We start from the raw sequence: 16,528 nt of genomic DNA on the forward strand, positions 1-16,528 counted from the left end.
TCAAAAGTGGGAGAAACGAAAGAAGATCTCTGGTCTTCGGAGGTTTCTGGCTTCTTAGCCACTTAACGGACCAAGAGTTGACCTGATTATGGCAGGACTGGTTCCTGGATGATTCCTGGCTGCTTTCAGCCAAATCTGGTTCATGCGGCAGATGATTAATCGATTTTATTGGCGGCATCCATTTTTGTGGCTTGGAATTGAGACCTCGGAAATCCTTATGGCTTATATTTAGGGTGAAAGAAATCATCAAATGCGTTTTTAACGCAGTTCAATTAAAATGGTATTGTTATTGGAATATGTGGTACCATTGAGTGTTTGTTCACAGCAGCTGACAGGTCGACTGTCCCCCAGTAAGACATGGAAAACAACAACGCAAGGAGCAACAACAGCAATGAGGAACAGCAATCCGGTATGGACAATCACCAAAACACCTTGTCAATTGGGCGCATGTCTTTTGGAAGCAGACGAACTGGCTCCAAGTGAGTGCGGCAGTTGCTCCCCGATCCATAAAGTCGCGAAAACGGCAAATGAAGAAAACATACCATTGGGGACCTGGGACTCAAGACGTCGGTGGCGGCGGCGACGGCATTAATAATAGCAAACAACAGACAAGCAACACCAAATGAGGGGGGCTGTGTTGCTGCTGCTGCTGCTGCTTGTTGCAACTCTTGCACCGGCAGCAGCACAGCAGCAACAGCAACCACTTGGAGCAGCAAACGACAGAAATGATCTTAAATGAATGCGGAAGTTTTTCTTGGGGTTTCGTAACCAGCTACAGCAGCAGCAACTGCAGCAACACCAAAGAGGTCGCAATTCCAGTGGCAGCAATGTTGCTACATTTATGTACATGTGTTTGTCGGCCAGTCGATGCCGTGAGCCCATAATCATAGATGCTGCCGGCTAGGTCGAAAGCAGCCCAGTCCATGGACATATTAAAATTAATCCAATGATTGCAGCGGCAGCCGCTTGAAAATTGTTAGCCAATTTGGTAGCCCCTTTGGCAGGCTATTCGCCGTAGCCTGTTGGCCTCACTTCAGTGAGCAGGGAGCGTGTGAATCGGAAGCTGAGGCACCCAGCTGCCAATAGTCATTCGATCCTGGCCCAAAAGCTCGGCCAGTTTCCCATGTGCCCAACCAGTTGGAAGATGATGCAGCAGCAGCAGCATCAACAGCAGCAGCTGCTCAGATCACCGAATTCTCGAACGGACCAAGTTCAAGGCTGCCAGGATCCATATTGAATGTCCTCCCCCGCCTGCAGTTGTTCATTCATGAACGAGAATCCACGAATCCCTATGCGTGGGTGGGCCAAAAACAAATCCTGCCTGGGAACAGACAAATTTCTGCATAAACTCATAAATATCAAGTTGATCTAAACGGGATACGGGATCCTGAGGCGCCGGCGCCCTGAACTTGAAAATGCAACAAGGCCGACCAGTCACGTACCGAGCAACTTGACAACTCATAAATAAACGCTAAATTATGAACTCCAGTCGAATTGGGAAAAGGAATTGAAATGTTTTTGCCACACCACACAGATTTTCCTCCGTCAGCAGTAATTCAGGAAAACCAAACAATCGGCAAGCCCACAGCAGGCTGAGATACACGGAAAAGAAATGTGTGTACTTAAGTATGATAATTTATGAGTAGAAGATGTTTTCAAACCCAGAGTAAGCAGAAAACTGTTTTAATTAACTTATATAAAAAAAGCTTGAAATTAATTACAGGCTTGTTATAACATAAAAGAAAACAATTTAATAGTAAACATTATTATAGTGGATTTTCTTTCCTCACTTTGGCTTAAGTCAAACGCTTAAGCGTTTCCCCATTACGTATAATAGAATTTATTGTGTACAGTATAATACAATATTTCCCTTTGCTCTTTAGTTTCCCAATAGCCTTACTTAAACATTTATGCACAAAGGGTTGAAAGTGTGTAAAGTATTTCTCTGTGTGCAGGGAAGTCGGCTCATAACCCACAATATTGTGTCATGTTCATGATCAACGCGGCCTCAGCCTTGGCGAAGAAAATGTGTGGCCGGCCCACACCTTGGTGGCAAAATTATTCGGAAAATTCCTATGCGAGCGAACGAAAGTAAAGGAAAGGCCCGAAAACCACAGTCAAAAACTGAAAACTAAAAACCAAAACCCAAAAGACTGAAAACTAAAAATTGAGAGCCGACAATTCGACCCGCTGGTCGGCTAATGAAGTGGTAAAAAGGGGCTTGGAAAACTGCATGCCAATGCATTTGGTATTGGTGAGGCATTCGGTGTTGCATTCGCTGTTTGCCACCAACGCCGCCTGGCAGTTTGCAGTGCTGCAGTGTTGCAGTGGTGCTGCTAGTTTGCCTCCTCGCAGTTGGCATGCCATTTTTATGGCCTCTTTGGGTAAAATGTTAACAACTGAGTTGCCGGGGAGGGGGTAAAATTATGAATTTTTACTTTCACCGCATGTGGCAATTTCAGGTTTGCCGGCGGGCTTGAACTTGAGGTAAACACCGAAGGTAGGGGGAGGGGCAGGGGCAGGGGTAAAGGCGGCAACTATTGTCAAGGCTGCTAAAGGTCACAAGACCCACAAGCTGAACGAAAGGTGTGGTCGGGCCGATAAGCGAGTTTAAACACCACCAGATACTAGATACCCTATCTATATGGAGATAAGTAAAATAGATTGAAGCAGGAATACTTTTATAGAGAGATTTTATACTACATTTCATAAGTTGTAAACATAGATATGATACACAATAATTTGAGTTGCACGTAATGTAAAATACGACTTCAATTACTCAATTAAATTAATTGCCATACGAATTATAACATACGTATATTTATGCATCAGCACCAATTTATAAATGCAATATTGTTATTGTTGAAACCATAGCAAATTAGAGATTTTGCAAGGAGTTAAGTCATACGAAAACCATTTTTAGATTGGAAAAGCAAAACCATACATATAGAAATTCCCACTTTAATATTTTCCTGAAGAGTGACTTAATTAAGATTACTCTCCCCTCTCATTTTTCCCAGTGCTTTTCACACAGATGCATTTGAACCAGTCTCACACACTTCCAGCCAGATCATAATTGATTGCAGCAGCAAATATTTTTATGGTCAGGGCCGAAATCACTTTTGGCCAAGCGAGAGCGAAGCTGGTCAGCCAATTTGCTTTTAATCTAGCCTGATGAAGATGTCCGCGGCGATGGGATTAGAAGGCCACAGAAGATCTGCCCCAGGAATCTGGACACCCAAACGGTGGCAGCGATGGTGCAGCAGCATTTCCGCATTTTGGCCAACAGAGAGCGAGCGAAGATGAAGACGACGCTCTTAAGCCCCATAATGCTGCTCTTAGGCCCCAACCGATTTCGGAGGTTCGCTTCAAACTGGCTCACTCGGCTGCTTGGCCGGGCCCAAAAGGTTTGAGCCAAGTTCGGCTCGGGCCCATCATCGGTTGGTTGGATCTTCGGCTCCATGGAGGCAACAATACGTCACTAGGGTGAACGTACTCGCGGATGTTAGTGGGTCACTATTTGTACGGTCAACGAACCTTTGGCCGCTTGTAAATACAACAAAAGAAAAAGCCCGGCCAGCAACTTGCTTTCTTTCTTAACTTTTTTCTCACACACCAACATCCAGCTCCAGCTCCAGCTCCAGCCACAGCGATCCAGAGATGACTCTCGTCTCTCGTCGTCTTGACTGACTTGACTGGTTGACTTGCAGTCGTAATTTACTTGGGCTATAGGTTGATCGTCAACAGCCCCCTTTCCTCCTTCCGCAGTCCCAACTGCCCCGCTCAGTTGCATCCTGCTGTTGCTGCTGTAGCTGCTGAAGCTGCTGGCCGTATTTGTTGCCATCTTGGTTGCATTGGCCAAGATGAGGCTGCTGCTGCAGCTCCAGGCAGCTGCATTGCTTGGTGTTCTTATTATGCCCCAAACAGGTCCATCCATGGGAGGCTCTTTTCTTGGGCTCAGGCTTCAGCTTCAGCTTCATCTTCAGCTTTGGCTTTGGCTTTGGTTTGGCTCGGCTTGGATGGCTCGGTTTGGTTTGGTTTGGTTTGGTTTGGCTTGGTTTTCACATGATTATCATGATCATCATTACCATCCGCCAGCCGCATTAATATCGTCATCTTCGGGCCAACTGTGCGACAGGGAGGAAAGTATCAGCCGAAACGATTCCAAGAGCTACGTTCACATGCAAGTTTCGCCGGCTGGCTCTGGCATGACTTGTGGTGTTTGACTTGTGTGTAAGTCAGTCCATAGAAATGCATTTCCGCATATTTTACACCACTAAAAAGTCCAAAAAGAAGGAGGAAGAAAAAAAATTGGAAAAAAACATATATACATATGTTTGTTTACTCTTTTGTTGTGGGGCGTTCGTTAGCTCCATCTCCGGGTAATTGAAACCATAATCATTATCTGCTGCCTGCAGCTCAATCAGCTCAGTTCAGTCCTCTTCAGATCTGTTCAGTTGTTGCCGCTCCATTATAATGGAGTAATTATGGCGTGTTCGAGAGTCAAGAATTTTCTGCACTGGACCTCAATGCCAAACCATTCCCTTTTGTCATGATATGGCCTTATCTGTTACTCCTCCTGTAGCCCAGCTTTTCTGATAAGAAGTCACTGAACCCAATGGCGCTCGACTTTGTTTACCACTCTCCAATCATTTGCATTATCTCCGAATATTCATTCTGAATGCTTGAAACCCCATCCGAATGGGAGAATTATTCAAATCCAACTCTGCTGCGTATTGAAATGTTAAACAAATGCTGTATTAAAATTTGGCTTGATTTGCATCGCTTACATTGAAACTTTTTTAATATTTTGCTTTGACATGGATCCTCAACATTTGCATACACGGTTATACAATAGATACAATATAAGTTATCAGTTTATCGTATTAAAATTGTGTACTACCTCAGTTCACTGGCAATACTTCGATTTCCTAACTAGGAGGGTGCACTCATCTATAATTATAAGAGTTAGCAAATCAAATGCTAGTGATCTTTCTAACATTTCCAAGCTCATACGGATGCCAACATATCCATCATCCGAACGCTTTTATGGCCAACCATCCATCAACTTTCTTTCAGCGACCTGGGCTTTGTAGCTATCTTTCTACGAACTTCTTTATCATTAGGAGTGCACGATCATGCCAATAAAAGAAAGAAATCACGGCCCGCGATCGTTCGCCATGGTAACAAACTTAATGCATTCCGCGTTAAAGTGTCAATGATCTCGTTACCGAAAAAGAACGAAGAGCTTCAAACATTTCACGCACCGGAGTTCATTGTACCACAGAATTGGAAGGAGGGTCTCAGAGACTTGGCCACCATATGGCAAAAGACTTTCGTAGATACAGTCTAAATAACCTATCCCGTACCTATCTCTACTATACCTATGTATGATGATTAGACTAGATATGTGTGTAATTTTCAGTACAATGTGTAATCCATCAAAATTATCTAGCCTTCAAAAATAAATAATAGCTCCTATCCAATCACCTAAAACTTGAGATTCAGCTAAAGTTTTCTATAATTTTGTTGAATATATTTAAATAATTATTTAATCTGGTATTACAGCCTTTTATAACTAAGTCGGTATTAATTATAAAAGAATTTTACTTTGATTTTTACAATTTGTAGCTCTTACAATGAATAAAACTATATTTAAATATTTTGTTGTTGCTTTTCCAAAATGGTTTCAGTTATAGAAGTCTGACTGTAGCCGATGGAGTGTTAAGAAGCAAAGAAAGGGGCAACTCCACTGGTGGTAATGGCCAAATCATGCACGAGCTTTTGCAGAAAGAAGATAAATTAATATGGTCAGCATGTCATGAATTAGCTTTCTTCCTATAGCTGCGCTCCGACTTCAGAGTTTGGCTTCTGCCACTTGGCTATATGGCCACTTGGCCATCCCAGAAGCAAGGCAACAAACAAAATCAAGACAGTATCACACACGGCACACAAACTTTCACGCAAAACGTCCATTCAACTCCGCTCTGAAATAGAAATAGAAAAAGAATCAGAATCAGAATCAGAAGTAGAGAATCAGAAGCAGAATCAGAATCAGATTCAGATCCAAAAGCAGCAGCAGACCATAGACAGGGATAGGTATACATGGGTATACGAATACGTATAAATTCCCATAAATCAGCTGTGAGCCAAAGGGTCAAATACCTCGTGGCGGTCTAAAAATTACACACGAACATGTGTTGAAAGGAGAAATTAAAACAAAATTAGTTTTACTCGCTGACCAGCTGGAGAAATAGGGAAAAATAGAGCAGCGATAGAGAGCCGGATCGCTTACAATGCACTGTAAAACAAGGCCATTCAATTAACGAATGGAAGGTGTTAAATTAAAATATTAATGTGAATTAAATGGTAACAAAGGAGCAAGTTAGGTATAAATAATATAGTAAGGTTAATAAGTTTACTATTTCAAATGTATACAATTTATATAAATATTATTTCTATAATTTCCATATTTAAATAAATTTTGTTAAGGAATTTTTAATAGGGTTTATAAATAATGTTTAATAGATATAAAATATAATTTGGAAATATGTATGTATATTTTATATCCTCTTTAGAACTGACTTGCTTCATTTTAATCTACATATGTACATAGCCCATTGCCACTGAAATCCCATCTATCACTTTCGGCACGCCCCCTTCAAAAGTTCCAATTTTGTTCCACTTAAAGAGCAAAAGCTGCTTAGATGGAAGATGGGTTTAGAACTTATGAGCGACCGCCTTCGCTGGAGGATCAGTGATCAGTGCGAATCGGAGTGTGGGAAGAAAGCGCACTAACCAAATTAAACAAAACGAAGAGCCAGCGAAAAGGCTAAGACATCGTCCCGGACTTTTGTGTGGCCATAAAAATGCGTGAGTTACGTTCAGACCAAGAGCCGAAATAAGAGCCAGAAGCAGCGAAGACGTCATTCAGTCCGTCAGTTCCTCAGTCAGCCAGTTTGTAAGACTCCCAGGTTTTGGGACTGAGCCATCGACTCTGCTGGAGTTTGGCCAAACAAAATGCAAAGCAAATTAAACATTGCTCCGACTGACCTGCCCTCCAACTATATACACAACAAAACAACCATTCATTTAGTAATTTACAATAAAAGATATATATCTATATGCACTTCTACCAATAAAATTATTTGTTTCTTCAGTTCCAAGCTATAATTATTGAAAATATGTTGAATGTTTTCTTTTTAATGAGTTCCACCCCATTTCTTTCTGTGTGCCTATACTCCTGCTTCCCACCACCCCCCAATTTTTCTTTGTGTGCCAAAAGCCCTGGGATATACCATGGTTTCCATGATGATGACGATGATGATGATGACGAGGTTGTGGCTTTGGCTTTTGGTTTTTGGTTTTTGGTCCGCCGCCGCCACCGCTTCTGCCTTTAATGCGCCACGGTGCTACCAAAGTGGCAACGACAGTTGCGGCCATTCACCTCCCAAAAAACCAAATATCCGCCCGTGTGTGAGTGCGAGTGGCACACATATGCAGCATACAAAGTGTGTAAGTCGGGCCCAAAAGACCGAAATGACCAGGCCATACCATCCCATCGGCGGTGTAACCAAGTTAAGCCAAGCTCGCTAGGCCCGCACCCAAACGAGTACGTGTGAGTGCGTTTTGGGCCGCCAAACTTTTACACAGAGAGAAATAGTTTCAGGAGTTACACCTTACTCGAGAGTTATATATCTTAAATGTGGATACTATTATCTATTATGCTCAACAACTCTTAAAAAGTTCTTAATGTTTTGACTTTTAATTTCATAGTCATAAACCAATGTTTTTAAATATATATCTTTAAGGGAAATAAAATCTGTAGAAAGTCAAAAACTCGGATGATTAATTTAAGTGTTTTCTTAGTGTAATTTGCTGATGCCTTTAGTTGCCACGGAAGATTACAAGGCAAGAAACAAGCATTTAAGCTCGTTGTAATGAATTTTCGGGGGTGATGGGCGGGGAATCGGGGAAACACGTTCCGCCCTTTTGGCCCGCTTCCCTGGACAGGGCCAGAAATGATTGACATTGGGCAGGGTCGCCACCAGCATCAGTCCCGTCTGACATGCTAATGTACGAAGGAGTTGGCTTGCCGCTCCAAAACAAACAAGCCAAGCAACTGAGCTGGGGTGAAAGAGTGCGAGATATGCGGTGGGAAAGAGATGGGCGCTTGGATCGCGGCTTGAAACCGGCAAAAGTTCAAGCAAAACAAAATCAGCTGACACTCAAAGAGTGATCACGGGGCTGTAAGAGAGGCTCGAAGTGTTAATCTGCTTGCAAGAGCGTAAAAACGAGAAAAGAAAGAGACGGGTGTAGGCCGTTCAAAAGAGATGGCAGGAGAAGAGAGAGGAGAAGAGTTGCATTGGCAACTGGCCTCAGAAATGCGGAAGTGTATGCAACTCATGCATCCGTCGTTCATGTAATGTGAGAAAGAGACGGGATATGTTAATAAGAGAGAGAGGGGGCGATATTGAGAGATCAACTGGTTTGTGGCTGTTTGTGTTGGTGTGTTTGTCACTGTTTAGACAAACATTGTTTATAACTTGTTTATATAAATATTGTTAATTTCTTGCGAGGCCTGCAAACTCAAACTGGCCCCCAACCGGCATCGCTCTCTTCCCTCGTTCTCTCTCTCTCTTTCGCTCTTTCCCGTCTATATCTCACTTGCCCCATGAAAATCATGGATTTATATAGAGAGCTGCAGTATCAAAGTCGGCTTACAAATGTGCGAACGAGATGGAGATCTCTGGGTGGGCGAGACAGGGAGCGAGCATCGTTAAAAGCGCAATTAATTGCCCACAGCCAATATCAAATCAAAAGCGTTTTAATGAATTGCACAAATTTGTACAGATTGCCGCTGATTTGAGGCGCTTTGGAAAAGGGGAAGCAAAAAATAACTGAGTTGATGGGTCGAGGTTCAAATTGAAAATACATAAATGTCACAGTGATTCAACATCGGAAAAGGCCATCGCTCTAGGGAATAGGTTAAGTTCTAGGAAAATCTATCGGAACAGTTTATTATTACTCATAAAGATTGAGTAATATGCTGAGTTAGCACCTATTGATTTATATTAAAAACTGATTGGTGGGAAAAAAATTTAAAAGTAATCACTAAGTTAGAATATTTATTTTCACTTGAAGTAAATGATTAGTTTCCCTACAACTTGGCTTATAATATGTGAATGAAAACAAATCAATTATTTCGCAAGCAAACCAATTAATTAAGCCCAGGAAATAGGTTAGCTTCCTGGAAACTTTGAATACAATGATGCAAAACACTCATTTCCAGACGTCAATGATCACTCTTTGGGGGACTCACCAATTCCCATTCCTACATCGTTCAGGCCAATCGGTTATCTAACATGGTTCAGAATCCATATCAACGGCGATCGCGCGCTCAAAACAAATTGGGTATATCATCATTTTATTTATAGCCATCAATTACCATTTATGCATTTCCAATTAGCCTGGTAGTAGGTGCTGGGCCAACTCCACACAGCCTGGGGACTCCGCCCAGTTGGGCAACATGCAACATTCACACGTGCAACAAAAGCCGCAGCAACGGCAACGGCAACAGCAACTGCTGCAACTATGAAAGCATTCTCCAATTCCGATGCATGACATTAGATGCTCTCCCATACACGAAGTTACATATGCATGAAAAGAATCCCAACTGGTAATGAAAATAAAGTGCACGTCGCATGCGGTAATAATAACAATAAAATAAAATAACAAATTACACGCAACACTGCCTCGGCCTGGGACTCTTGACTTGGCCCGACTTGGGCTGCACTGGAAAAAACAGCCGGAGTATATGGTTATAAATGGGCATAACATGAAACCTTAGATTGTGATGGCATTGCGACAGTTTCTTTTTATTGAGCCATTACAGGATTAGCGGTTAAGTTAAATCAATACCTAAAATAGATGATTTATTGAGTATTCAATGACTTAGCCAATGGAATTCTTGGTCAGATGTATTCGTATTTTAGGAGTAATACCTTTCTCCGAGTGCTCTCGACTTCAATTTGAGTTCGACTTGAGGTTTGGGACTTGGACCGGCGAGCGATAATTACGGAGACACGGCAACAAAGGCAATCGAGCCGACGACTCACTGAAAACTTGGCAGAAGGAGAAGCCGCTGGTGCTGAGAATCGTGTGTCCCCATTTCGAAGAAAGAGCCAGGGAAAGCGGGTTCGCCATCGGAATCGGGAAGGGCTACCTTAACCTGGGGCATAGAAAGCCAAAGCCAATGCTGCTGTTGCCGTGGCCAAAAAAAATTAAAAACAAGTCGAAACGAAAACCAAAAACTAAATAAAAACGAAACCCACAAGAGGTTACAGCCAAGGGCAGGGGCTCCCACGAAGCTCCAACTTACAAATTGCCGAAGAGAGCGCCTCTCGCTCTGGCTCTTCTGGACAGCTCTTTCTTGGTTCTAAAGAGCCGGGTGAAATGTGGCCAACAGCACGAGCACACGGCACAGACGGCAAACAAAAGCGCACACACACTGGCAAAGCCATGCCATATAGCTTAGTTGTGCAGCTCAGACAATCTGGGTCACATTTTGCCATTGAACCGGTGACGTCACGGCGGGGCAACGACCGCAAAGCACGACCAGCTACAGCAACAACAATAATATCTAGCTATAACAACAACCATACAACAGCAACAAACACAAGATATCCAAGCAACCATTGGAAAGCGTGCAGGCAAACATTTTTACAACGACAACTTGGTGCTTGGAGCCCAGCTTCATTTCTGGTTTTCTCCGCTGGCTGATTTGTTGCCCAGCCAGCAAAGTTGAGACGGTGTGAGTGTGTGTGTGCGTGTGTGCGAGTGTGCGACACCATGCAAACACCCCCACTCCCCCCAACGAACCCCGTCCAGGTGCCACGCCTCCCCCGCCCACAATAGTTCATTAGACGCCATGTGCCATCGTGGCGGAACCAACATGATTTGGCCGCAGACGAAGGAGCAGCAGAAGCACAGGCACTGCGAGAAAACAGGGCATGGTTAGGTGATTTATTAAAGAATAATACAATTAGTTGGATTTTAAAGCCAGTTTATTGGTAATATAATGGATTCCCATGAGGAATCATTGGGAACATATTGATATTTTTATTAAAACATACATGTATGATATGATACTCAAAGGACTGCTTGGCAGAATTATTAAATTAAAAAAAAATCAACAATAAACTAATATTTTCTGGTGTACTCACGGGAAACTTTCAACTAACTTTAATAACCGGCCGATTGCATTTGAAATGCATTTGACTTGAGCGCATTGCCTTGGGCGCAGGCGCTGGAGCTCTTTGCCCCCGGAGCAAGCCCCGTTTCACGGGAGTTCTTCACGCCGGACCCCGGACAAAAGGTTCTATATTTATATGCCTGCGATTAGATAAGCCCCACAGCAACAGCAGCAGAAATAAGACAGCAGCAACCACAAAATGCAGTAGCAACAAGAACACGAGCCAGGAACGAGGGACAGAACGTAGCGGCTGCAACTATACAGCTCTTAGCGCCACCCCTAACGTAGCGCCGAAATAGCTCAGTTGGGAGAGCGTTAGACTGAAGATCTAAAGGTCCCCGGTTCAATCCCGGGTTTCGGCAAAGCAACTTTTTTATTTTTTAAGAACTTATTTTATTTTTTAGATTATTTCAAATTTTGGATTTATATTTAAAAGAAAGTAAAGTGTTTTTTGAATATATATTTTCCAGACAGCTTTGTTAAAACAAATAATTTCTATAAATAAAATTTTAAAATTTTATATGTATGTTGTAACTTGGCTAGTACAAATTTCTTTTCATGTACGAAATGCGAAAAATAAAAAAAATTCTAGTTGCCGAAACCCGGGATTGAACCGGGGACCTTTAGATCTTCAGTCTAACGCTCTCCCAACTGAGCTATTTCGGCGCCATGAAGGTGCGGCCCCCAAGTGTCGTGTAGTCCGGCGGGCTATGCTCTGTCTCTTTTCCCCAATGGTCGGTGAGGGGCGTTTTTAATGGGGAGACTAAAAAACAAACAAACCAGCGCTTGTTATACAATTATTAACTAAATAAAACTTTAAAATTTATTAGGCCATATACATATTTAAAATATTAAAGTATATGCATATGATAATACGATTCATGCTCAATAAATATTTAAATAGAACTAAAAACCCATTTGCAAATGTCCCCTAAGACCATTGAAATGCATTTAAGTGTCCTTTAAATGCGGGATTTGGCCTTGTCTATGCAGACCTCGTAGGGTCATTCATGTCCAGTGGCATGTGGCTGTCAATCAAGCGGTGTTCGCAAAATTAAACTAAGCCGGCGCAGCCAATGGTCTGCCTGGCCAGCGGAACAATAGATAGCATGATGGTCAGGATGGCCAGGATGGCCAGGATGAAAGGTGCGGATTAAGCTGCACGATGGGCACGACGACTCAATCAAACAGCAGGATGAGCGGCACAAGGTCGTGGAAAAGTGAAAAGGAAAAATGCAAATCGCATTATTAACGCAGCCATTGACACATTGGACCTTGGCCAGGAAACACAGACAACTGAGGACCATTGTCCAGTTGACGGATACGGTCCATTCCCGTACGAAATAAAGCAAAAGTGTGACGAATGCGCCGTTGACAACAATTAGAATATAGAAAAGGTGATCGCCAGGTAGGAACACCTTCAAGTGGCCAAGCGACTTAAAACCCGGGAGCAGCCGTGGGGGCGTGATGATAGATTCATACCGGCAGCTGCAAGCCACAAACTAAAATGCAAAGGATCTCGGCCGGATCTGGTATTGAATCCAATCTCGTTCCGGCGGTGTCCAACAACAGCTGCCAAGTGGAGGACGCGTGCTAGGCCATTACCACAAAAGACATTGACTCGCACTGAAAGGGAATCGAGTGCAGAGAGAAAGAGATTGCCCCGGACTACGCCCCAGAATATCGCATATCCGTTTGGCATAAAAAACCAAATGCTCCATGGCAACTGGCACGCACCACATGGCGCCCTCGGTGTCTTTTGCATACAATAAAAAAGGAAAACCCTAAGAAAAAACTGAGAGGCTCGGGTTTTTTCTACAATTTCATTGTATTTTTTTTTTATTGAAAGTGAAAGATGGCAAGAGGCACCCTCAAATTGCAGCAGCCAGGAAGTGTGGCAGCCGCGAAAAAAACCTCAAACCGAGAACAAGAGAGCCAAAAAAAAGTGAAAAGATCCTTTCGAATCTGCGGTCGGGGTGCCGATTATCTATGGCGTAGGCTCAGGTTTTTTTATGAGGCTGCCTCCTATCAAGGAAATCATTCGCTGCTGCCTTTGTTGCCCTCGCTCAGTGAGAGAAAAAGCGGAGCTTTATATATATTGATGATAATTGAAATGATTAATATATAATATAATATTTAATGATACTTAGTATTAATACGTTCTTTGGCATATTGTTAATAAATGCCTAGCACAAGTTCTCATTATTTATAATAATTTGGTAATAGTAGTTCTTGGTTAATAGTACATTTTAAAGGTATTATTTGGTAGATTACTATATAAATCATATATTACCAGCTAAAACTATACTTCCACTTTTATCTGCTATAAAAATATTTTTCTCGGTGCACACTCAGATAAAACAGCAGTCTGTGATGATGTTTTGGTCTTCGATTTTGCAGCGTATGCTAAGCAAGTTCCACTGAGGGTGCGTCTGGGTGCGCCCTCCACTCTCGCTTTCGTTTAGAAAAGCGGGGAGGGGCAGACTTAGTCCTATTCCGAAGTTGAGTCCCTCGAGCAGATGCGCTTAGAATTTAGAAATATGCAAACTTGTATCAGGGACGCAGCGATTTGGGAGCGTGGCAGGCGTCTTGCGAGCTGCGAACTGGAGCTCCCCGCACACCCGCACCACACATTACATGCGATGTCTGATGTCTGTAAGGGTTGCCCGCTAAGCACAGCGACTAAGTTGCCGTAAGGGGTGACATGTAAATTTTTGGTAGATTTGTAGTACAAATTCCTGTAAAAGGTACTAGGCTAGCAGCCATCGGCAGCCCAGCAACATTGTACGTCGACTTACAGAGGCCCCTGCAATCTCAGCAATCGCGGGGTGGGGGCCTTGAAAAGCAACAACCCCCGTGGCGCTCGTTTACACTATGTAGCAATCTGATTTTTCGTTACAAAGTACTCACCTACACATTGATAAAAAAAAGCTCGCCAGGGGTGGTACCTACAGTGGGGCAAGAACGGAATATTTCCTTGCAATTAAATTGGAACTGAAGATAAAAAAGTATAGCAAGAGGCTACTCTGTGCTAGCAAGATCATTTATTTTAAGATACTTTTTATGTTGTTATCCCTTAGGAAATGCTAAATAATAATAGTTTGCTAGTCCCAATCCACTGTGCCTCAATGCGCAGCGATAATCCTGTCCCACTGAGCATTCCCAGCACTTTCTCTCCACTCTCTTGGCGGCTGCGCAGATGGCGTGTCCTGCGATGGGGAATTTATCCTGTGGAATTTATCCACCTACTAGTCTGTGCTGCTGGCCCGCTACCAGAATCTACAATATTTCTTTTTCTCCATCGGAATGCGACGCCCACGCAAACGTTAATTTAGGCGCCAAGTTTGCCACGCGGCGTGTGCATTGATAATATATGCAGACGCTCCCTCACGTGGCAGGGACATAAAAATTTCTTATCATTATCGTAAGGGTAATAGGCAACCAAAGTTGGCCAGTAAGTCGGGGGCGTTAGTGTGAGTGGGCGACATTATAAAGAACCAGCGAGAGATTTTCCGGCTCTACTACTGCCACTCATAACTTGTACTCGAGCTCAAAGACCAACATATTTTGTGTGCACTGCGCATGTCCTGGCAGGAATTAGATCCACCTGTGGTGACTCCTGATTACTTGGTCGAAATCGACGCCGACAAGTTGACTGTTTTCGCATTTAAATGCCAGATTTATTACCCCAGAGCGAGAGACCTTCTAATGCCGCCTCTAAGCACGCTCTCGGCGGCATTTTCTTTTTCTAACATTTCTATGAGAAATATCTGTTGAACAGGCGGTGAGAATTTCCAGCTGAGGATTGGAATGCGGTGACTTTGGCTCGAGTGTTTCTGTGGCGAATGGGGCAACTGGGGCAACTGGAGCGTCTGGGGCCTTTGGTTCCTCCTGTTGGCCTGACAACGTGTGACGAAAATGGAAATTTTCTAATGGCCGCCCACGCGCCCGCCTTTTCGTTGCCGAAAATTGCCTTCCGGCTTTCACGGATCGAATCGGAGTTCTTGGCCAGTCTGCGAGCCTGTTCGAATGGGCCAGAAGATTGATGACTTGACGTTTTAATGACGTGCTAAATGCCCATAAAAGTCAACGACAGGCTCTGGCATTTTATATTTTGGGCCGCTTCTCCATTTGACTGTGTTCCTTTTTTTTTTTTGCCATCGTGGGGAACCGCACAGATTTTTTATCTGAAAACACATGTCTTTGGGCCTGCAAGCCTGCTCATTTCAGCTCGAAAATATTTTTTTAAAGCCACTCAAAGTACCGCAGCACTCACACTCACACACATGGAACAAAGGTGGCCAGATAGGACTCATTTCCCGAGTACGATTTTTGCATGAATATGTTGCCTACTTCAGAGGGCTTAAGTGCCCCTCTTTATGGACTCAAGTTTATTGGTAAGCCACTTCACTCTAAGGTATGTATATTCATATAATATACACACACTCACTCGATTTTTATGGACTCCCTGTTGCGAACAGCTGGGCACCTGGTGGTATAAAGCCACAAGTTGGCACTTTAAGATGCGGCGCCATTTTGAAACTTTTGCTGGCATTTAAACCTTGGCTCACGCGGCGTATGCGCAACTCTTCCACTCCGCCATCTTTCCGGGAGAAGTTTCCTGAGGGATTTCGCCTGCTTGATGGTTCCTGGACGCCTTGTGCTGCGCATGCAACGGATCAATAGCCCGGTCGGCCACGCCCGCCGAATGGAATGTGCGATATACAGACGGATATCGGGGATTCTCGATGCCAGAAGGGCCAAGCATGCCAAACGTGCCACACATGCGGAACTGATGCATTTTCATTTACCAGGCGATCAGGGTTGCGAAACCGGAAGTGAATTCCTAAGCTCACTTCCGCCCTAGCTAGCACATTCCATCACCGGCCTGCGCATCCTGATACCCTGGCATTCAGGCGTCCTAAATGTCGCCCTGGCCAATGTTGCCATGGGGCCTTGGCCATGGGCTCCAAATGTGGCAACAAAAATAACATAAATAAGCCATGTTTGTGAGTGCCAACGAAATATTTCGCATTTTTTCGGCAACCCTTTGAGCCAGATTTTTCGGTGAGCGTCATCGCATCGGAATGCGCTGCTGACACCTTTCGGTGGCATCTGCTGGCCTAATGACGGTATTCCTTCGCCGGCTCCAAAAATTCTTTCGACTTTCGCCACCGGGAGCCACCGGGAAAAGTGGAAATGTGGATACGTGTGGCATGCCGTCCACCTATTGGCCTATTCTCAGCGCCCGACTCTCGACGGCAGCGAGGGTTA

At 43.7% G+C, this 16,528-nt stretch overlaps 2 non-coding genes across 2 annotated transcripts; one reads left to right on the forward strand and one right to left on the reverse strand.

The window, feature by feature from the left end:
• Window positions 1-11,543: 11,543 nt before the first annotated feature.
• On the forward strand, window positions 11,544-11,616 carry Trnaf-gaa. Its single transcript has one exon. It is a non-coding gene; the product is annotated as a tRNA-Phe (tRNA).
• Window positions 11,617-11,847: 231 nt separating this feature from the next.
• On the reverse strand, window positions 11,848-11,920 carry Trnaf-gaa. The gene has a single exon. It is a non-coding gene; the product is annotated as a tRNA-Phe (tRNA).
• Window positions 11,921-16,528: the final 4,608 nt, after the last annotated feature.

Source organism: Drosophila santomea, chromosome 3R (assembly GCF_016746245.2).
Source record: "Drosophila santomea strain STO CAGO 1482 chromosome 3R, Prin_Dsan_1.1, whole genome shotgun sequence".
NCBI lineage: Eukaryota > Metazoa > Arthropoda > Insecta > Diptera > Drosophilidae > Drosophila > Drosophila santomea.